This window comes from Coffea arabica, chromosome 9c (genome assembly GCF_036785885.1).
Source record: "Coffea arabica cultivar ET-39 chromosome 9c, Coffea Arabica ET-39 HiFi, whole genome shotgun sequence".
In the NCBI taxonomy this organism is placed as follows: domain Eukaryota; kingdom Viridiplantae; phylum Streptophyta; class Magnoliopsida; order Gentianales; family Rubiaceae; genus Coffea; species Coffea arabica.
Window position 1 is genome coordinate 27,930,946 of NC_092326.1, and position 22,583 is coordinate 27,953,528.

General features: G+C 39.1%; 1 long non-coding RNA gene across 1 annotated transcript; it reads left to right on the forward strand.

The window, feature by feature from the left end:
* The first annotated feature begins 21,189 nt into the window (after window positions 1–21,189).
* On the forward strand, window positions 21,190–22,381 carry LOC140014429 (uncharacterized). Its single transcript, XR_011821189.1, has 2 exons — window positions 21,190–21,480; window positions 22,157–22,381. It is a non-coding gene; the product is annotated as an uncharacterized lncRNA (long non-coding RNA).
* Window positions 22,382–22,583: the final 202 nt, after the last annotated feature.

The window sequence follows — 22,583 nt, forward strand, 5'->3', positions numbered from 1 at the left end:
AGATAAACTCCCCATCAAACCCAATCAAAAAGTGTTAGATGTCAATCTTCTAAGCCCAAATAAAAAATTCAACAAAATAAACTAAATCACTTCCTTAGGCCCAAACAAAATAACCTCTTAATCCAAAACACTTGTTTCATTAAACTTAACAAGATAAACAAATCAACTAAAATTATTAAGCCACAATCATGTGCCCAAATCAAGAATTAATCTATCCACAAAGTCACATAAAACATGCAAACAGAGGATTAAACTCAAAAAGGACAAAATTAGTTCAATTTTTCCAAAATTTGGGCCACAGTGACACAAAGGGAGACTTGGGGGGCCAAAGTGTAATTTTAGAAAGTTATTTCATGCAATCTTCATGCAAAGACGTGAGAAACATTCTGCAACAAAGTTTCTCAAACATATGAAGCTTTCGGCAAAAGACTTCAAACCCAATCCATCAAAACATTGCCCAACACTCATTGTTTATCAACCCAAATTCACGTACTTCCACAAATTCTCAACTCAAACATGGTTGTTCAGCTTTGATGAATCCCTCGGATAGAAACTGTGCCAAGTAAACAAAAACAAAGCAGCAAAATGCAGCAAAAGGATCCAGCCAAAACTTCATTTGGAGGAACTGGAGTCCTTTTCTTTTAATGCAGATAGTTACAATGGATTCGCAGTATAGCAGCAATTCATCTTTTATTATGTTCTTAACTGGCACATGGACAACACAATCCAAACAGCAAATGAGAACAGGTCACAAAAAGAGTGATAAGCTCATGGAGCTTTGGAACCTCAACAACTTCCAATCACAAACACGGCCAATGTGACTTGGACATCTACTAAGACTCGACCAGAAAATCATGGAGAGAAAAGGTTCCGCTTATATTGCTGCAATATCTCAGCCCAACAGAAATAAAATTCAACCTTCTTCAAAGGCAGAAACAGACAGGAAGCTGAAAGTGCTAGATGGGGCATTACAAGAACAAGATAGATTCGGACTGCGAAAATGCAAATGAAGTGCAAGAAAACAGCGAAAAGCCCCCTTTTTAAGTCATTGCACTTGAAAGGCCAGTAGCTAATATGATGAAACAATCATCAACATGATGACAGACTTCAATACAAACAGGAATAAAGGTCATGCAAACCAAGAAGACTTTCTACTTCCCTCTACTTGCTGCAACTGACGAAGCTCTAAGCTTCAGCAGCTTTACAAAGCAAAAATTGCACAAAACCTCACAATATGAAGCAACAAGAATGTAAAAACTATACTTAAAAAAAAATCATGGCCTTTCCTCCTTCCCCAACTATTCAAACGCAGATTCCGGCCAGTTTTGGGCTAGCCAGGTTGAATGAATACAGAAAATACACAATATTTATTCTTTTGGGTTCAAAAACTTCATTCGGGCGTTTTAACAAACAGGTGAAACGCATTGAAACTTCATCAGATTTTTGCTCAAATTGAAGTTAATCAGCCTCAAAATTGTTGAACAAACAAGAGATTTCAGTCCAAATTAATCCATAAGGCACATATAATATAAAATTATGAACAAACAACATGAAACTCCCACTGAACAATGCATGGCAGACGTCCTCTGAAAATTTCCCAACCCTATGTTTGAGAAAAACAAATCTGAAATGCAAATGAAAGGGCCAACTTACGGTGATCTGCAGGCAGTGGTGCCGGATTCAGACGAGGTGGTGGCGATGGATTCTGATGAAGCGGCGACGGTTCCTTGGGCAGGTGGTTGGCCACTTGTCGATCGCGCTGGAGAAGAAGGATTGCGGCTGCCTGGTGGCTGCTATGGAGGTTGCGCGTGGTGGCGGCAATGACAAACAGCAGCAGCAGCGGATGCGGGGCTGGTGGTGGCTTGGGTAGGCGGCGCGAGCCTCTCTTCTCCACCGCCCAGTCTTTTCTTTTTCTTCCTCCGTTCAGCCGAAGCCCGCCGCTCTTTTCTTTCGCTCTGCTTTTCCTCCTAGGCTCCTGCCTCCTCTATCCGAAGCCTTTCTCTCAAAACCCCCCGTTTGATTTTTCTTGTTCTTTCCTTTGCTCTGTTTTTGAGCCAAAACCTCCCTCGGCCTTCTCTGTTTTTCTTTTTCAGCTACATCCGCCGCCCGTCACTTATTTCTTTTGTTTTCTCCTTTTCTTGCTCTGCTTCTCAGCCGCCAATCTTTTCTCTTCAATTCGTCCCCTTTTCTTTCCTTAGCTTTTCTTTAGCCTTTTTCGTAGCCCCCCTTTTGCCTTTCTTTTCCTCTGTTTCTTTTCCGCATCAGCCGTCATATGTTATCCCTTTTTCTCTCCAGATTTTCAGCTATCCTCCTCTCGGCCCTCCTCTCTCAAAACCCTTCTCCTAGATTTGCAGCCGTCACTAGCAAGTCCCCCCTTCTCTCTCTTGCGGCTGTTTTCATTTTTTAAGGCACCCCCCAAAGACTGAACCTAATTTGAAAGGCCTAGATTTCAAACCCCAAAGTAGGTTTATGTGTCTTATTCTTGTCCCTTTGATTGACTTTTCCTTTTTCTTTTCCCTTTTTTTTCTTTTTTTCCAAAAATTTAGTGCAAAAACTCTTAATTTAATTAAAGTAAGACAAGAGACACGAATCAAATAAAATAAAAACCTAGAATCGAAACAAAAAATTAAATGATTAAAGTTTAATTAAATGATAAAAATGACTTAAAATAAAAGACTAAAAGTAAATGAAATTAATCAAAAATAAAAATACCAGTAAACAAAAATACCTTAAAAATTTGGTGTCTACAGTTTGCCCCTCTTTGTCTGAGTTTTGGAAAAACTTGAGACAAAGAAGTAGACACCAAATACTTACCCGTGTTATTCGGCCGCAAAATGATTCCAACGAACAGGAATTTAAAACGGGACTGACCCGAACATGAATTTAAAACGGGACTGACCCGAACAAGAAATTAAAACGGGACTGACCCGAACAGGAATTTAAAACGGGGCTGACCCGAACAAGAAATTTAAAACGGGACTGACCCGAACAGGAATTTAAATCATGGGACTGGCCCGGACAAAATTTAAATCATGGGACTGGCCCGAACAAAATTTAAAATCATGGGACTGACCCGAATAAAATTTAAAATCATGGGACTGACCCGAATAAGATTAAAATCATGGGATGCACACTAGTGGGACTGACCCATGTTTAGTGGCAATAAAGATGAAATGCACGCTAGTGGGATTGACCCATGTTTAGCGGCAATGCAAATGAAGTGCTCACTGGTGGGACTAACCTATGTTCAGTGGCGATGAAATGAAATGCACGCTAGTGAGACTGACCCATGTTTAGCGACAATGAAAATAAAATGCTCACTGGTGGGACTAACCCATGTTCAGTGGCGATGAAATGAAACGCACGCTAGTGGGACTGACCCATGTTTAGCGGCAATGAAAATAAAATGCTCACTGGTGGGACTAACCCATGTTCAGTGGCGATGAAATGAAACGCACGCTAGTGGGACCGACCCATGTTTAGCGGCAATGAAAATAAAATGCTCACTGGTGGGACTAACCCATGTTCAATGGTAGTGAAATGAAAGGTTCACTAGTGTGACTGACCCAACGGCTAGTGGCAGAATAAAAGAAATGCGCACTAGTGGGACTGACCCAACGGCTAGTGGCATTTATCGGCTAGTGGCAGAATAAATGAAATGCGCACTAGTGGGACTGACCCAACGGCTAGTGGCAGAATAAAAGAAATGCTGGCGTGTATGAAGAAACTGTATAAGACTTGCTCGAAAAATTATCCGAAAATTTGCTCCAGTATGATGAATTGGTCAGTGGGATTAAACCCGAGCCTGCCTTTGACAAATTAGTCAGTGAGATTACACCCGAGCCTGCCTTGGATAATCGATCAGTGGGATTACACCCGAGCCTGCCGTGAGAATTAAAACACACACGTCAGTGAGATAACTCAATGCTAACGGTGGTAGAAGAACAGAAACACACACGTTAGTGAGATAGACTCGATGCTAATGGTGGAGAAATCAGTGAATTAAATGTGGTTGTCAAGAATGGGAAATGGAAGGGTGCGCGGCGGGCGCTGAAATTTCGTCAACAAGAAATTGAAATTTGTCAAGGAACAAGAAATTAAATTCAAGTTTGACTTTTTTGAGAATCTTTTCAAAAATAATTTGTCCAAACTTCCACCAATTATTGTGCAACCGATCAATTGATTTGCATTACGGCATGGTTGCTCCTCCTTGAGGCCTTGATTCGTAAGATTCTGACTTACGCTTCTTCGTCGATTTCAGCCATGAGTACCTGCACAGGGGGCTTGCCAAAGTACAACATGCACTATATTTTAAAATATTGCAATTACTACTCATGGAAAGAGCAGTGTGATTGATTTGAAAGTCTTGCTTGACTTTTGACGAAATCCTCAAATGGACTATAAAAAATTTGCCCCTGTGTGGGCTTATTTCATGAAATCTCACGAATAAAAATTTGCCCTAGTGTGGGCCTATTTTGCAAAATTTCTCAAATGAAAATTTGCCCCAGTATGGGCCCATTTAATTGCAAAAATTTGTTTGGATGACTCTCCATTTATTTGAACAAAGTAAGAAACTGCACTTCTAAAATTTAGAAAATAGTCATATATACAATGTGAAGAAACTTAAACGTCGAGTTTGAACTCATGCAGAAATTTCATGATGAATCCCTCAGAGTAACACCAAATTCAAGAAGATTTCTTCCTCTTTTTTTTTTAGCATTGGTGCTTAGGGTAACGGGTTACCACTTCTGGTTGGCTCATCTTTCAGGACCAATCAAGTGGGCGTTATTTCTGATTTGGAAATGGGAGGTCAAGATTTGTCTTATTCTTGTACCAACTAGTATGTAATCCCTTCAATTCCACATCTTAGTGAAAGCAAATAGTTTGTCACCCTTATTTCTTAAGAAAACTTAGTCAACACATAGGTTTTGTATGCTTGCAACAAAGGGGTAAAAATGATAGCTAAACATGCGAAAACTGGTTATACCCTTATGATCACAAATGATTTGATGGATTTTCTTATGAGCATAATCCTCACTTTGGGTTGTCATGAAGGAATAAGTCAACGATGGACTTTATGAGCTTGTAATGTGGTTTGAAAACGATAGTTAAAGAAATAAGATTCTCAAGGACATTGCACCGAAGATCGCATTTTTTCAAAATTGCCCCTATTTTGAACTCAAAGATCTCAGACTTTGTTTACATTTTCTCATCATTCACCAGGGACTTCAGCGTCGAATCTTTTTGCATTTTTCTTTGCATTCATTTTGCTTGCCTTTTCTTTTCTTTTCAAATGTGCCCTTACGGATTTTCACATGATGAGCAGTGTCAACCTCATCTAATCAATTCAGAAATACATCTAAAAAATTTCTTGGCATTAGTATATGAATGTCACTTGCCAATTAGAAAATTTCTCGACAGAGATATTGCAAAGAACAGAAGTCAGGGCTTCCGGCTTTTGTAATGGGGTCAGGTGGGGTGCTTAGAAAGGTTAAGGCTTGAAAGCGGATTTCAAAAGTGGTTCGAATGACTTGAGATCGCATTATTGCACCAACCCTGTTTTAGGGTTAAATCAGAACTTGCCCCTGTTTATTCTCAATTGAGGCTCTTTTTTCTTTCATTTTGTTCTCTTTTGTCGGCCTTCTGCCATTCTTTTGAACTTTTCAAAATTTGCCCCAGTTCATGTTCAACTGAGGTTCTCTTTTCTCTCTTTGTCTTTTGATTTTGTTACCTTATCACTTTTCACCTTTTGAGATTTTTCTTCTTTTTCAATTCAAACTTGCCCTAGTGTGGGGTTTGCGATTCTCAGGGGTTGCCAAATGAAGTGATTTATTCTGAAGGCTCAAAAGGGATAACTGGGGATAGAATGTTTGTGAGAACCCTAAAACCCCCTATTTTCGTAGCCTAGTGTTTATGCTCATTTGCCATGTTAAATGAAAAAAAATTTGCTTACTAATCGTTCTATACCACAGAAGGTTTCGTTGTTATGTGCAATTGTGTGTGAGATATGTAAGTTTGTGTATGTGTTAGAATTACAATTGAGTGTGGCAATCAAACTTGGAAAAAAAAAATCGAATAGGAAGCAGGACCAAATCCGGCCGGAAATCCGGCCAGTTCTTGGCCGGATTGCTGGCCGGATTGTTGTGCAGTTTTGAAAAAAAATTGAGTTAGCTTCGGCCTCGAATCCAGCCAAGAATCCGGCCGGAAATCCGGCCAGATTCTGGCCGGATTGTGACGTGGCAGCTCCGGCTGCCAAGTTTGACCGACTGTCTCTTCACCTTTTTAACTTGTTTTGGCTGCAAATATCTTCATTTCCCTTCCTCCTTCAACCGTGTATCATTGAGAAAGAGAGAAAAACTCTTCAATCTCCTAGTTTCAATTTCTACCAAGATCTTGAGTTTTCACCGTTTGATTTTAAATCCGTTCCGTACAAGTGATCCCTTAGAAGGGGTGAAGCTCTTGGTGGTGTTGTTTTCAAAGGGGAAGCCTTAAGTTCTAACCTTTGCTTGAGTCTAAGGTGAGTTGTTAAGTTAAGAATTCTCTCTTGGTTCTCTTCTTGATTCATTAGTGATATGTAGAGGCTAGAGGTGTTATATTGTGAATGATTTCATGGATTTAATGGTTTATGGTGAAGTTTTCTAATTAATTATGATTTTTCTATTTTCATATGATTATATCTATGCAACCATGTATGATGATGGGAAATGATATAGAATGAGGCTAGTTGGTGTAAATGGTGGTTAATTGCAAGAAAATTCTGTTTTGGAAAGAAAATTTGGACAATTAGGGTTTCATTACCTTCAATTCTGTCCGGCCCTATTCACCATAGTTAGAGGCCGAATTAGCTTTGGCTTAAAACATGAAAGTTGTAGGGAATGACATTTTAGAGATGCCTGCAAAATTTCGGGTCAAACGGAGTAGTGTAGAGTGAGAAAAGTTGAAATTACCCCTGCTGCCCTGGTTTCATCCGAACTTGGGACTTGCTTCTGTAATTAGCTGATTTGGCTAGGAATACTTCTGAACTGGTTGTTGAGGTCTTCTGATGAAATGTAGCCTGATGTCCTAGCTATCTTTTGGCTTTGGAATTGATGGATTCGGACCTAGGTAGACTGAATTGTAGTTCGTTAACCAGAACGTGGTTTGCCCACCTGCTTTTGCAGTTCTGAATTAGTGTCTTGTATTTTTGACCTAGTTGCACTACAAACTGGACTGAGTGACCTTCTACAATGTTGTGGCCCTGTCTCTTAGCTTCGAAACGGTGTATCTTGCACCTCTGTCCGATAATCGTAGTGCCTTTAGTGCCATTCCCGGAAAATGATGTCAAGCATTGTTTTATCTGAAAATGTTTCTAGCTTGCTTTTCGTATTTATTGTTGTATTTATATGATTTTAAGCCTAGTGAACGGCTTATGGACATGAGATTATTCTATATGACATGTTGGGACTGATTTGAGAAAAATAATGAAGCCATTAATGGCTGGAAAAATAGGTAAACACAAGGGACATGCCGTCCGTTTATTTTCTTGTAAAATGAAAAAGTTAAAGTGATTTTTGGAAATGTATTTTGTATCAAATTGGACGTATGTCCTTGGAAGTGTCATCGGGTCTTTTGATAAAGGTTCGAAGGCTAAGTTTCTATTCGAACTCGTATATTTTCGTTTGGTCAATTAGGTGACCGTTTTATCATTTTCAGATATGATACCTCCTCCATTTGAAACTTCACATGTTCCTTACACCTTTTCCAAAATATAGAGGTATGAGTTAGGTTTTTCCGGGCACCCGTGAATTACTTCAAGTAAGGTTTTAGTGTCCTCCGTTTAGTATGGGTTTCATTAACACTTTGGCTCTATATATATATATTCACTTTTAACCACACAAACAATTGTGAAAGAATAATTTTCCTCGCCTAACTATTTGGACTTTGATTTGTTGTTGGTCAAATGGTTCCGTTGGGCTTTCCGTTTAGTCTATGAGACCCCAATTATTTTCGTCCTCCGAACCAAATGCCTTCTTTTCACTAAAAAGTCATTTTATACATTTTACGTGTTAGTTGTCGGATTTTTCTTCGTTTCACTTACTTGTTTGGCTAGGTGAATTGTAATATGCTTTCTTGATGTATCTTAGGTTTTCTCGGTGATTAAGAGTAATACCCAGAGGGATATTTGCACGTTATTTTGCACACTAGGTGAGTGTTCCTTGTTTGTTATGTTTCCTGATTATATGGCTTGTTTGAATGATTGATAACGTGTTAAAGGCTTTCAATGATTGTTAAAATGAGTTTTCAACGATTAAATGATTGAATGCTAGTTGCGCATGTATGTAAGCCTTTGGGCTGAACTGGCCACTGCCCTTGTTACCGGTCGTCTCGAGCCAGAAGCGGACTCGGTCGGGGCGACTAGGGACCTGGGTAAACGATCCGGTATACTCGAGTATTACCCTGTAGGTTGGTGGAGCCTGGCCAAAAGCCAGGGACGGGGTGAATGAAATGAACGAATGGATGAACGAACGGGGGTTTTACTTACAAAAATGAAATCTTTAAACAAACGGAGGAATAAGGGGGAAATGTCAGGAGAACGAGCGAATGAACGAATTTATGGCTCCTAGTGAGCCCGTATCCTTTTAATGAATGTGTTTATCGCTTTATTGTACTTGTATCTTGAATTGTTGTTATATGGATTGAGTGCATTGATTCTTTTGTTACCTATGTGTACGGAACCTCACTGAGCCTTCCAGCTCATTCCTTTAGTTTTTGTTTTCCTTAGCAGGGGAAGACGTGCGAGGACGGAAGCTATGTATAGACTAGCCGATCTAGTACTTTTGACTCTTTTGTTATGGTTCTCGCCCAATGTTTGGTGGGCTGGTTGTATGGAGAATGGAGAACCTTTGTACATAGTTGTATTGCTTTTGGAATGGACATGTATATAAGTTTACGTTTAAGTTTGGAATTATTGTTATTTCGTTTGATTTGTGGATTTTGTTGTATTCTCTTATAGCGACTGATTGAGTCCCGGCGAGAGCTGGGCAGGCGGTCCGCCGATACCCTCTGGTTCGCCTTAGGGGGAGGTGGGGATGTCACAATGTTTGATTGGAAAAGAAGAGGGCCTGACTTTTAATCCGTTCCTTACATTAACTCTGAAAGGAAAATTTTCATTAATGCGAAATTTTTTTTGCATGCATCTGAATCAATTAGCCGAGGATGACTTCCATTCATCCATATCCGCGAAACATAGAGGATCCGCCGGACAACTTTTCTTTTTCTTTTTTCTTTCTTTCTTTTCTTTTCTTTTCTTTTCTTTTTCAAAATTGAAGCCCAGATAGGATCAAATTTCTCCAATTTGTAGTTCTTTCTTTTCCTTTAATTTTAGCATTTTTTGCTTTTCTCTTTCTTTTGGAAAATTCTCCAATCTCCTTCCCCAATGTGGGGTGCTATCATAGGTGCTTTGAAAAGAACCGCCGATTTTAGCTCAAATGAGGATGCAAGGGTAAAACAGTGTTTAGGTTGTAGAAACGATGGCCAAAGCATCATTCTTACGCTTCATGACAACTAAAGTAACGAATTGCTCATTGAAAATCCATTTCCTTTTGATATTTGAAAATTTTCCAATGCAGGGTAATGATCATTAAGGCTCTCATTTGAAACGAAATTATTCTTTTAAAGGCTCAAATGGGAGAGCAAATGATAAAATCTGTATAGATAGAGAAACGAACACTTGAAGTATTATTCCAAATTTTCAAAACAAGAATAACGCACATTTTTGCTTTCACTTAGATGTGAATTGAATATAATTAGACACAGCGGACATTTCAAGCCAAGGTTGCCCCAATTAGCAATTTATCAATCAATGTGACTGATTTTATTTTGGGATGCTTTTGTGAAGGAGAAAAGGTATCTCATTGGGTCTTTTGAGTGACCGATCAGTTTGAGTGGCTCTCTTTTTTTTTTTTTTTTTAAATTTTGGGCACTCTTATTGTACAGTTTGGATCACTAATCTTGTGAATTTTCAGGCAAGAGGTTGAGGAAATCTCAACTTGGTCTTATTTCTTAAAATTCATCATGAAATCTCCAATGAGCAAAAGAAAGAATGAAATGTACATGATTATATACAAAACAATAATTGTCTAAAGCTTTATTACTGAAAAAGTTTAGAACAAAATTTCTCGTTTAATACAAATGAGAAGGAAAAAAAAACTTCTAAAGAGCTCAACATAATACAATTTCTTTTGGGCCAAAAAAGTATTAACAAAATCAAATAAACAGAATTTTCCTTTGAAAAATAATTGCAAAATCTCTCAGACTTTAGCCTAGAGCCTTCAGATGGATGTTCCATGTTTTCATTGTATGGTCTGCCCAAGAATCAGATAATACTTGTAGTTCTCAAATTTTAGCAGACATAGAAAAATATTTTCACCTTATTAAAACATTTTTATGAATGCAGGGGAGGGGAGAAAACAAAAGAAAAATACCCCGAGTTAGTAGGCAAAACTGCAAAATCGGTATGCATGTCCTATGGGGGAACCCTTTTATGCCAAGGATAGGCCTAGCATGAAAATGCAATCCTCTAAGGTAGGCACCATATAATACCTGATGAATCCGATCAACTGATTGAGTGAAAAAAATGATTTGAAAAAATTGGCCAATTGGAGTGAGAAGAGACATTTGTCTTAAAAAAATGAGGACAAAGTCCGAATGGATTGCTTGCTTTGGTCGACGCATAATGTGCCAAAAGGGATAAAATGGTCAAATTCATGAAATTTGAAAATTTATTGAAAATTGAATGGATAACCCTAAAAATGAATTAAACTAATCAAATGAATGAAATCAATTGATTAAGCGAAATGATGATTTATTCAAAATCGACCGAATTGCCCTAAAAATAGGTAAATTGGTTAAATGTATCGGATGATTTATTCAAAATTGACAAGATCACCCTAAAAAGGGTAAAGTGGTCAAATGCATTGAATGAAATTTGATTATTTGTTCAAAAAATCGACCAGATCACCCTAAAAAGGGTAAATTGGTCAAATTAATTGAATAAAATTTATGGTTTATTCAAAAATGGGTTGAATTGTCCACCCATTGGTAATTTTCAAAAATTCATTGTTATGCATTAGTCTATGAGCCTCTTAAAAATCAAAATTTGGCCTCAATACATTTATCGTCTCAAGAATGAGGAATCATTTGTGAATTTCTTTAAGTCAATGTCCTTTAAGCAAGGGATTTATACCAACCATGTTAAAAATGGCCAAAAGATGATCGTTAGATGCTCATATTCCAATGCGCAAAAATTGCTTTGCAGTCTTCGAAAAGATCGGGTCCTACCTTACCCCGTGCACTACCCCTTCAGATAATACAAAAATATAAACGTGCACGTCTCCTTGGATTATATATCCGAGACACAGGGCAGTTTAATCCTAGCACGGGATCCCCTAAATGGCATTCCCTTCTAGGGTTTATGCATGATGCCAGTTTATTAAACCGATAAAACATGCAATTTGAAATGGAAACGTGACCTAAGGAGCCCTTTATATGCCAGGATAGGCCTAAAAATGACATGCCATTATTAATTTACGAATGAAATATACCGAAATTTCTAAACGTGCAATAGCCTATCTATAAGGGTAGGTCCTAAAAGAGGATCATGCCAGACCTCTTATTTCCTAACGTTTGTGAATGCAAAAGATAAGAAACAAGGAAATGTTAGTTCAACACATAATCACATAACACGTTGGACAATTAGATGATATAAAAAGAAACAAAGAATAAGGAAAGAGAGGTAGGACCCCTCCCCTCGTGAATAGTGTCCCTAATAGGGTAAGGCAGACTCTACCCTAGGTAAACTACCATGGATGCATGAGGTATTGGCTCACTAATGCATCTAGACTCGATAGGTCATAGGTCCCCGAGCCTTCAGACTTGGAAACCAAGGGTCATCAATCTCAAGGTTCTTTGTCGGTGGCTCGAGCGATTCCCCAAACACCGCTACGCACACATCGTGTCACGGCTACGTGTTTGAGTGAATCTATCAAAAATCCTCAACCTTCGACTAAAAGCTAAAGGCTATCAACCCAAAGCTTAAAGCGGAAGATTGAGTGACCCATCGGATCATGCTACACACACATCGTGTCGTGATCACACGTCCAAGTGGGTCGCCTAATCCTAATAGGGTGGAGTGGCGTGACAAGCCACTAAAAGAAAATAAAGGAGGGATAAATAATAAAGTGTATGCACGTATGCTAGTGTTCGTTTGAAGGGGAGGGATTGAGAACCAACGCAAGGTTCTAGGGTAATATCCCCCCACCCAAATGCAATGCAAAGCGCGAGATAAAACAAGTAAAACAAACATCCAAGCAACCAATCATACATACGTGAGTGAAGGAGTAGTTTGATACGCACGCGAGGCAAAAGGTCCTAAAATGGAAAATACAACCCTAATATCCAAATGCTACGCATAACAAGGGTAGAAAACGGAAAAGAATGGCTAAATCAAATGGTTGGACCCACTTAGGAGGTCCCCAGTGGAGTCGCCAATCTGTCGCGCCCCACTTTTTGAGGGTGTGAAAGTAGTGTGTGGTATATGTATGTGAACGTGTGTGAAAGTGAAAATAAAAGGGCATGGGATTGTGAAATGCGACGGTTTGGCCAAACAAAGGGTTTTAGAAAGAAAAGGAGTCGCCACTTGGTATAGAGTTAGGGTGTACCAAGTCACCCAAAAAGTGATTTTTGGGAAAAGAAAAGTAAACAAACCTTTTTTAAAGAATTTTTAGGTCTACGTAACCAAAGAAAGGGATCGGGGTCACATTTGATAAGGGAGAAGGCAAAGGCAAAACCTAAGGCACTCCCTTACCCTAGCCAAAACTAGTTGCGTGACTTAGCCCCACTTTTCCTATTTCTTCTACCCAAAATATGTGTTGCATGTTGGATGTGACTAATGGATATGAAAAAAAATGCAATCCTAAATCTAAAATGTCTCTTATGAGGCTTTTTGGTTGTGGCGACCCCACTTCCCCCTAAGGCGAACCAAAGGGTTGGCGGGCCGTCTGCCCAACTCTCGCCAGGACTCATGCGAGCAATCTAACCCAAAACCTTTCGAAGAATAAACTAATCTATTACAAAACAATTTTTCCCGAATAGGATCATCCTTAAAGCCACATTAACTTCAGAGATAGCAATGATAAAATAACCAGTCGAGGCCCTTAAACGTCCTACGTGCTACTTACCAAAGTACAAAGTCGTAACAAACCGGATAGATAAAACGCATCAATCCATAATACAACTTACAAGCCAAGTAATCGAATTAGGGTTTACACATTTTTCCAGCTTCAAGTGGCAATCCAAAAGAAAAGTACATTATCTCAAATAACACATTACAGCCCACAGAATAAGTTATAGTATTCAAATACAATCCAAAAGGAAAACATAAGTAAGCATCCAGCTTTCAGTTTCCAGAACCTGTTAAGGAAAACAATAAGCGTGGGGTGAGCTAAAGCTCAGTGGTGCCCGTAGAACTTAGGAGGTCCAAACTATCTCAGGTTCGGGTCCAAACTATCTCCCACCATCCCTCAGCTATCTCAGGTTCGGGTCCTCCGTAGAACTTAGGAGGTCCAAACTTCAGAAACCTTTCCAGTGCCCGATCCTCAGAATCGGCTGGCCCTCCTTGGCGGTGCACTGGCCCAGAGGCTTGATGTTCAGTCAAGCGTTCCAAGACATCAGTGATACGGTTAATTGCGGTGGCCACTTGATCTCCGGCCACTCCCTCTTCCCTTGGTTTTGGTTGACCTCGGGTTCCCTATCACCACCCGCTTCCGGGTGTTGCCTAGTGGGTCTCCCACGGCTCCTTCCTATCATTTGGCGATCCATGGCCTAATTACGCCTATTACTGAAGGGTAAGATAATTAGGCAAAATTTTATTTATATTTAATTTTTAGGATTCGTTATGCAATTAAAAACCAACATGGAAATAGAGGAAAAGAAAATGAGACACTTAACATTTATTTCCGTGAAACAGCCATACAATTAACAAGTTGGAACATTTCCAAAAGTAAGGCACATAAGCTAGCAAAAATACATACAAATAATCCCTTAAAACCAAAAAGTAGGGATATGGTGCCTTGGAAGCAAGTCATTCACCTAGACAAAATTTGATGACTTGACTAATGTCCCTGTTCTGATCCTACCTATCTAATACTACCAAGTCAATCCTAATCTAACCCTCAGCAGGGCTATCAGGAGCAATGTCCTCAACTGGATCCTCCTCCGGATCTTCCTCGGCGCCTGCCTGTTCATTATCCTGAAGGTAACTAGTGGCCTCATCCATAAGCATAGAAGCATCAGCCCTGATGCCAGCACTCCTATCTCTGATCCCCTCAGCAAGTCAGGTCACTCTAGACCTCTGTCGCTCTATCTCCAAACGAGCAACCTCCAGCATATTATGCTAAGCAGTTAGCCTAATCTCCAAATCGGCTATGCGGTCGAACTGGGTATCCACCATGATACTCAACTGCTCCACATCCTGGGTCAAGGTGTGGTTAGCTTCCCACAAGTGGCGGCGCTCATCATCAAGAGATAATACCAACTCGTTGGGATACGCGTATGTGGCCCTACATTGGCACCTAGGGTGCCTATCAGCTGGGGAGTATCGAACTCGGTCTCCTCCTCCTCGAGGTCTATAGGAAATGGATCTTAACGGCTCTATGTGTCCATTAGCCTCGCTACTACCATTAGCATGCCCGTTACCATTCTCCATACCTGCACAATAATCAACACTTAAAGGATAGAACTTAAATAGCTAACCGGATCATATATTACTTAAGGTATTTCTAATGGTCTCAAAACTTATTCCTAGAGAGGATTAGGGTTTCTAGCACACCTAATATGTCTTTCAAATAACTTTTCTAACCTAGGCTCTGATACCACCTGTGGCGACCCCACTTCCCCCTGAGGCGAACCAAAGGGTTGGCGGGCCGTCTGCCCAGCTCTCACCAGGACTCACGTGAGCAATCTAATCCAAAACCTTTTGAAGAATAAACTAATCTATTACAAAACAATTTTTCCCGAATAGGATCATCCTTAAAGCCACATTAACTTCAGAGATAGCAATGATAAAATAACCAGTCGAGGCCCTTAAACGTCCTATGTGCTACTTACCAAAGTACAAAGTCGTAACAAACCGGAGAGATAAAATGCATCAATCCATAATACAACTTACAAGCCAAGTAATCGAATTAGGGTTTACACATTTTTCCAGCTTCAAGTGGCAATCCAAAAGAAAAGTACATTATCTCAAATAACACATTACAGCCCACAGAATAAGTTATAGTATTCAAATACAATCCAAAAGGAAAACATAAGTAAGCATCCAGCTTTCAGTTTCTAGAACCTGTTAAGGAAAACAATAAGCGTGGGGTGAGCTAAAGCTCAGTGGTGCCCCAAAACATGCAATAACATAAATCAACCAGCGAGTAATAATTTAATCAAAATTGAACAGCTAGGAAAGCGTGTAACAGCACAAGGTAGGATACAGGGGCTCTCAGGAGCCATTTTCCACGCTTGATCAGATACTATCGTAGTTGACCCTCCGTCAACTTTCACTACTTATAGTCCATGTAGATCCACTTATTTTAATCCTAACCCGTCACCGTTCATACCTCTGCTTCGGGCCCGAACTTCGCCTACCGACGCAGCATTCTTGAGATATACCCGTATAAAATTAGTCGAGGGATTAACCCAATGACGTGATTGCAATCAGATTCATGCGTCGAGGAATTCACCCAATGACGTGATTGCAATCAGATTCATGCGTCGAGAGATTCACCCAATGACTTATTGCAGTTAGATTCAAGCGTCGAGGGATTCACCCAACGACGTAACTACATTTAGATTTATGGTAGTTAGATTCACGCGTCGAGGGATTCACCCAATGACGTAACTACATTTAGGTTCATAAAGAAAAATGATTCACACAAGCCACCACTCGAACGGCTAGTGCGATAAAGTACACACTGCTCACTTCGATGGATCAAAAACCATTTATTCCATTTTGACAGTTATCACATAGCGATTTGATAAAGCACTTAACCACATAGGCATAAAACAAGCAGGGACACTCACCAAGAGTGGAGTTCAGATATCAAGTTGGAAATCGTATTCCGCGTCCTCGCAATATCCTAAAAACCAAAATTTTGAAACTATAAGTTTCTAATCAGTTTTTAAGCTTATAAACATTGAGGTATATCTAATATACTACTAGTTCACTTTCCCTTAGAAAAATTAAGAGTCCCTTAGGTTAAAACTTTGACAAAAGTAGAAGAAATGTTTCCTATAGTTTTCCTGGGAATACTTTTCTTATAAAAGGGTAACTATTATTATTTTCTTGAAATAAGTCGATAAACCTCTTAATATCAATGTTAGAAAGTTATTTTGAACATTTCTCTAAAGTTACGGCTTTTGCAAAAATTATCCCTAAAAACCATTTTTCCTAAAATAAGGTTTCTTGCCAAGCAAGTTTCCCAGGCTTTTCACCAAAATTAGTAAAACTCGTATTTTGGAACCTTTTCTATAGTGAACTAGCCAAGAGCAATACTTAAAGAAAAGAAAAGGGATAAAATAAGACTTAGGGTTTTCAAAAGCTATAGAACTTATTTACTAAAGCTATCAAGGCTAGTTTGAGCTTAAGGAAATTATCGGGTTGGAAAGTTTTAGGCAAAACACTAGATATGGAGTTTTATAATATAATACTAGCTGGAAAAATATTTTTGATTAATTTGATCACAGCTACTCGAGTTCGCAAGGTCGATACAACTTCCACAGCTCCGATTCCGTTTCGAAATCATAATATGGATCAAAATATGGCAAAAATCACATAGCAAATTACTAAGGCTTCGTCAATCATTAGCCCTAGATTTCAACAAATGCATTTCTGATAAAAATAAAATGAACGACCAAGGCTTCATCAATCATTAGCACTTGGTTTCAGCAAGCCCATCATAAGCAAATAAAAATAAAAGTAAGGCCTCCAAGACATTCCAGCAATTAACTTTCATCACCCTGTAGTACTTATAAAATCATTCAAATGGCCAAGGGCTTCATCAATCATTAGCCCTTGACAAAATCAATTACTTCCAACCACAATTTAATCAAGAATTTAAACCACAAGTAAGCTAAAATCTCAATCCAAATCCCAATTTCAATTTCACAAAGAAACAGGACATTCCTACCAAAACAGTCTACTTCAAGGATTTACAGACAGCAGTACACATGGAGGAAAAATGCGAAATTTCTACAGGACAAAGGCCTATGATTCTAGTTTCAAATGCCACTGACGACGCCTTAAACGGATTTTTCTACACCAAGATATAAACATTTTATTGAGACTGGTCAGGGACATCCGAAAATCTGAAATTTCAATTTTTCACTTGTGAAAACTCCTTTTTCTCTTTTAACACTAAAATGTTTTTATTCAAACCATCCATACACTTCTTATAGAACTTCAAAACAACATATTCCAAGCATTTCCACCCATCATGATTCAAGGAACAATTTAAAAATCAAGTTAAGGTTCTAACTCACCCTTTGGCTATCACTTAAGAATTTCCAACATGTATACCCCAACATTTTCTGGTTCCATTTTCAATTTATCAAATATTTCATTGATAACCAACTTACACAACTTAAAACTTACAACTCCTCTGTATTTCAAAACAATTATATTCCAAGGAAAAAAAATCCAGAAATAGTTTAAAATCCAAAAGAAAACAAACTGAAAATTCTGATCAAACCTCTCGGCTATTCCAGAATTTTTCCAGCACTTAGGTGTTTATTGTAACGGCCCCACTTCTCCCTAGGGCGTACCCCAGGGTATCGGCGGACCGCCTGCCCAGCTCTCGCCGGGACTCAGTCAGTCGCTATAGGCGAAGACAATAAAGTCCATAAAACAAACGAAATATCAATAATTTCAAACTTAAACGTAAACTTATATACATATCCATCCCAAAAGCAATACAACTAGGTACAAAGGTTCTCCGTTCTCCATACAACCAGCCCACCAAACATTGGGGCGAGAACCATAACAAAAGAGCCAAAAGTACTAGTTCGGCTAGACTATACGTAGCTTCCATCCTTGCACGTCTTCCCCTGCTAAGGAAAACAAAAAAAACTAAAGGAATGAGCTGGAAAGCTCAGTGAGGTTCCGTACACATAGTCAACAAGAGAATCAATGCATTCAATACATTTAACAACAATTCAAGATACAAGTACAAATAAAGCGGTAACCACATTCATGAAAAGGATACGTGCTCACAAGGAGCCATTCGTTCAATCGTTCATTCATTCATTCTCCTTTCTTTCCCCTACCTTCAATCATTTGAAAAATGCATTTTGCATGAGTAAAACCCCTCGTCCATTCATTCACTCATTCATTCATTCATTCTCCCCGTCCCTGGCTTTTGGCCAGGCTCCACCAACCTACAGGGTAATACTCGAGTATACCGAAACGTTCACCCAAGTTCCTTGTCGCCCGACCGAGTCCGCTTCTGGCTCGAGACGACCGGTAACAAGGGGCAATGGCCAGTTCAGCCCGAAGGCTTACATTCATGCACAATTAACATTTCAATCGCTCAATCATTAAAATTTCACAATCATTTAGGCTAAGTGCGGTAAAGTACACACTCGCCTCAAAATCATTTTAGCAATCATTGAAAGCGTTTAACATGCTATCAATCATTCAAACAAGCCATATAATCAGGAAACAAATCAAACAAGGAACACTCACCTATACACATGTGAGGACTCGCAAAAACTATTATTTTATGCCTAATTTATGGCTTAATAAATTATTTAATTGGATTTTTATTTCCAAGGAATATTTTCTAGTCTTATGAGACCTAAACGCATGATAATATAACTTCGTTATATTTTTTTTAAATGATTCGTTTCGAAAATTAACTTCCTAGAGCGCGTTTAGTAAAAATAGTGAATAGTACTTGGAGATTTTATCCGCGTAGTAGCCGATAAGCTTGGAATATTGGGGGCTTGTACTATGGTCCTAAAATAGGTAATTTTATGAATAAATATTCAAGTGATAGTTAGTAGTGCAATCGTTATAAGAATTTTTCGAAAGTTTCGCGTTATAGCGTTAAATTTGACGGTACGCGTTTTCACACGCGCGACTTCAATTGAAGGACTTTAGACCCTTATTTCGGGACAATTAAGATTGAATAATAATTACAAGAATATATATGCCTTGGAGGTTTAGTGCACTAGTGAACCAAACGCGCGAGAAAGATCGAGTCCAAACGCACCCTAAATTGCACTATTTCAAGTTGACTTTGAGGTGCATTTTGCACCACACAAAGAATCTTCCTTTGGAAGCCAATTGCATCAGCACTCTCTCTCTCTTCACCTCACTTGGCCGAACAACAAGAAGGAGAAGAGCTCTCCATTGTCTTCATTTTTCATCTTCAATCCATGCACCAAAATCCACCCAAATCACACCAAACTTGGAGATCTCTTAGCAAACCACTTGGAGACTACATCTAGCTAAGGAGGAAGGGAGCTTTCACGGTTTCTTTGGAGCTTCAAGAGGGCCCAAAATTCTGACCTTGCAAACCAAAGGAGTAGGTAATGATCAACCCATGGATTCTTATCTTTTGGAGATTATATGACAAGATTAAGTTCATGCATGCACTTAGTTACTTGTTTATGGTGTAAAAATGTGATTGTGGGCTCTTGGAATTCCCACACTTGGGTTGTTGTTGCTGATGTGATGATTAATGGTGATTATATTGTTGGTTTAGTGATTATAATGATGCATTAGTGATGGGTAATTAGTGGAAACTTCTTTGGGTGTAAGAGGCTAAAACTTCCGATTTTGCCCCTGCTATATTCGGCCATTTCCAGGCCAAATTTTAATGGTTTAATGGCTTGAATTGGATGTTTATAGGATGTATTAGATGTGTGAAAAATTTCATTGGAAAATATTGAGGTTTGATGGAGCAAATGAATTTTTTTTTCGAAACCAGCAAATCTGGAAACTGATTCGCGTATGTCTCTGACCAGCAGTAGTATTTTGGCTAAAAATCTGTCCTCGGATGTCGAAATCATGTGCCGTTGGTGGCGTTTGAAACTAGACATTCCTAGCTTTAATTTGGTATATAATGTACGTTCTGATTCTTTGTGACCAAGCCGAACCAAATGTTTTAAGCTCGCTGTCCTGTTGCTCTGTTCATCTGGAATGAAGTGTTCAGGCAGCAACTTGATGCCCAAATTTGAACCAGATGGGCGCCGAATTTGGAAATGATTTCTTCTGTGATATTTTAGTCCTATGAATGTACTTTCCAACGGCATAAGCCATGCTCGATTTCGAGCTATAATGACTGAGTTGTGACTGAAACATGTGGACTGCTCTGTTTTGGAAAAACCCTAATGTTGGACTGGTTTGGAACCAAATCTTGGAGTGAACTTGTTAGTTGATGTTTTTGATATTAAACACTTACCAAAGTTATTATGGGTGTATCTTAGACCCTTATTTTACAAATGAACCATGGTTGGATAACCTTCTTGGTTAAACGATTGGAAATTTGGAAAATGAAAGTCAAAGGCAGAATGCCTTAGGAATTTTCTTGAACTTCGGTTGGCTCATTAACTACCTTGCCGAAGGTATTTTTCCCCGAAATTCGATAGAGAGATACTTTCCATATAGTATTGAAATACTGCCAATTTTGGTGCCGATTCAAGTTCGTTTCGATACCCAATTGAATTACTAAAGTTAGAGGTTCAAATCTGGAAAATCCTCATCCAGTCTTGAATTTGCTCAACTTCGGGCTACCGTATCTCGGTGCTCGAAACTCCGATTTTTGATCCTCTTGTTTTGTCCTACACTTCACTTGCAACACTAATTGAGCTGAAAATTTCAGAGGCCGGTTTGTAACGTGCGAATCGTGCCGAATTTTCAAAGTTGGCCGAAATCCAACTTAATTCTGCCTTGTAAACTGAAGCTGCGTCTTCAAGCCCATTTTTGATCACTTTCCACTTCGATTCATGGAAAAGTGTCTTCTAGGAACTTATAGTACTCTCTAAGAGGTTTCTAACGGTATAAAGTTTTCCAATTCTTGACTTATACCGAGCGAGTTATGATTTTTCAAAGATTCATCATAAAACTGGAAAATTTTCCAATTTCAAAGAAATAGAGTTTTTCAAAAACTCTTTATTCTTTTGATGTTCTTAAACGTTTTGTTTACGATTTTCATGATCAAAACTCAAATAATATTGTACATGATAAAAGGCAAGTTGAACCTCGATTTACGTGTAATTGAGGTTCCTTTTTGCGAAATAATCCTTAGATTGTACTAATGTACAATCTTCTTGATAAGTGGGTTAATTGTATGATTATTCGCTATTAAATTGCCAGGCGCGCAAGGAGACCTTCAAGAGGATCTCACCGCGGACACTTGAACTCCCAGAAAATAATTCTTATTGAATTGCTCGGTGAGTGTCAAGTGTATGAATTTGATACTTGCTTATTTGTGATACTTGTTGGGAGTTTTAAAAATAAGGGCGGGTGCGTACTTTATCGCACTCGTTCTAATTTCAAATGAATGAATGAATGAATGAAATGTATTGAATGAATGAATGAAATGCAATGTCATGTCATGAATGCTTGTGTCGTTGGAGTGAATCTCCTCGACTACCAAATGAATGGGGGACGCCCAAACTCATAGGCCGTCCTTAGACTCGAGCCGGCAATGGGCTTGGTCGGGAACTTGGGCGAGCCATGAGATTATAAGCTCGACCTAATAAGAGGTCTTGCTTGGCATACTCGTCGAGTATCGCCCTAAAAATAGACTTGTGGGCCCTTGGGGTGTACGGTGGACGGAGGGAAGAAAGTGGTGATCTACGGAAATGGAAATACCGACCCGGTTGACAGGAGGGTCAATGCGGGAAAGTATACGAATGACATCGACAGATCGAGTGGAACTTAGCTCCTGAGAGCTACTATATCCTTGAATTGTTTCTGATTACTTTTTCCTGTTTGATAGATTGATTATTGAAAAGACATGGCTTTACTTATTAAAGTTGGGATTGTTATTTGATTACGTGCTTGCATGTGTGTTCTTGGCCTCACGAGCGTTAGCTCACCCTATAGTTTTGTTTTCCTTAACAGGACCGACTCTTGGAGAAATATGGAGAAACCATCCGTTGAATTTTGTTAAGACTCCTGTTATATATATTTTGACTAGGCCCTGGTTTGGGTTGTACTTTTGGAAATTGTAAACTTGAAAAGTTTGGGCCCTGATGTGTACTTTGAATTTAAGTCGTTTCATGATTTACCGATGTACTGGTTATACATTAAGTGACTTATTAAGTTGAACGCTTCCGCATTATTGTATTCATGTTGCTCTCATCGAAGTGTTTAGTTCGGTTTGAATTTGGATGGAATTGCTTGAGTCCTGGCGTGAGTTGGGCAGGCGTCCGCGGATACCCTTTGGTCCGCCTTAGGGAGATGTGGGGCGTCACAGTTGGTATCAGAGCTTAGGCTTCAGATCTCTGTAGCGTATCCTAGGCTTAAAGTTTAGGATGCTTGACTGTGG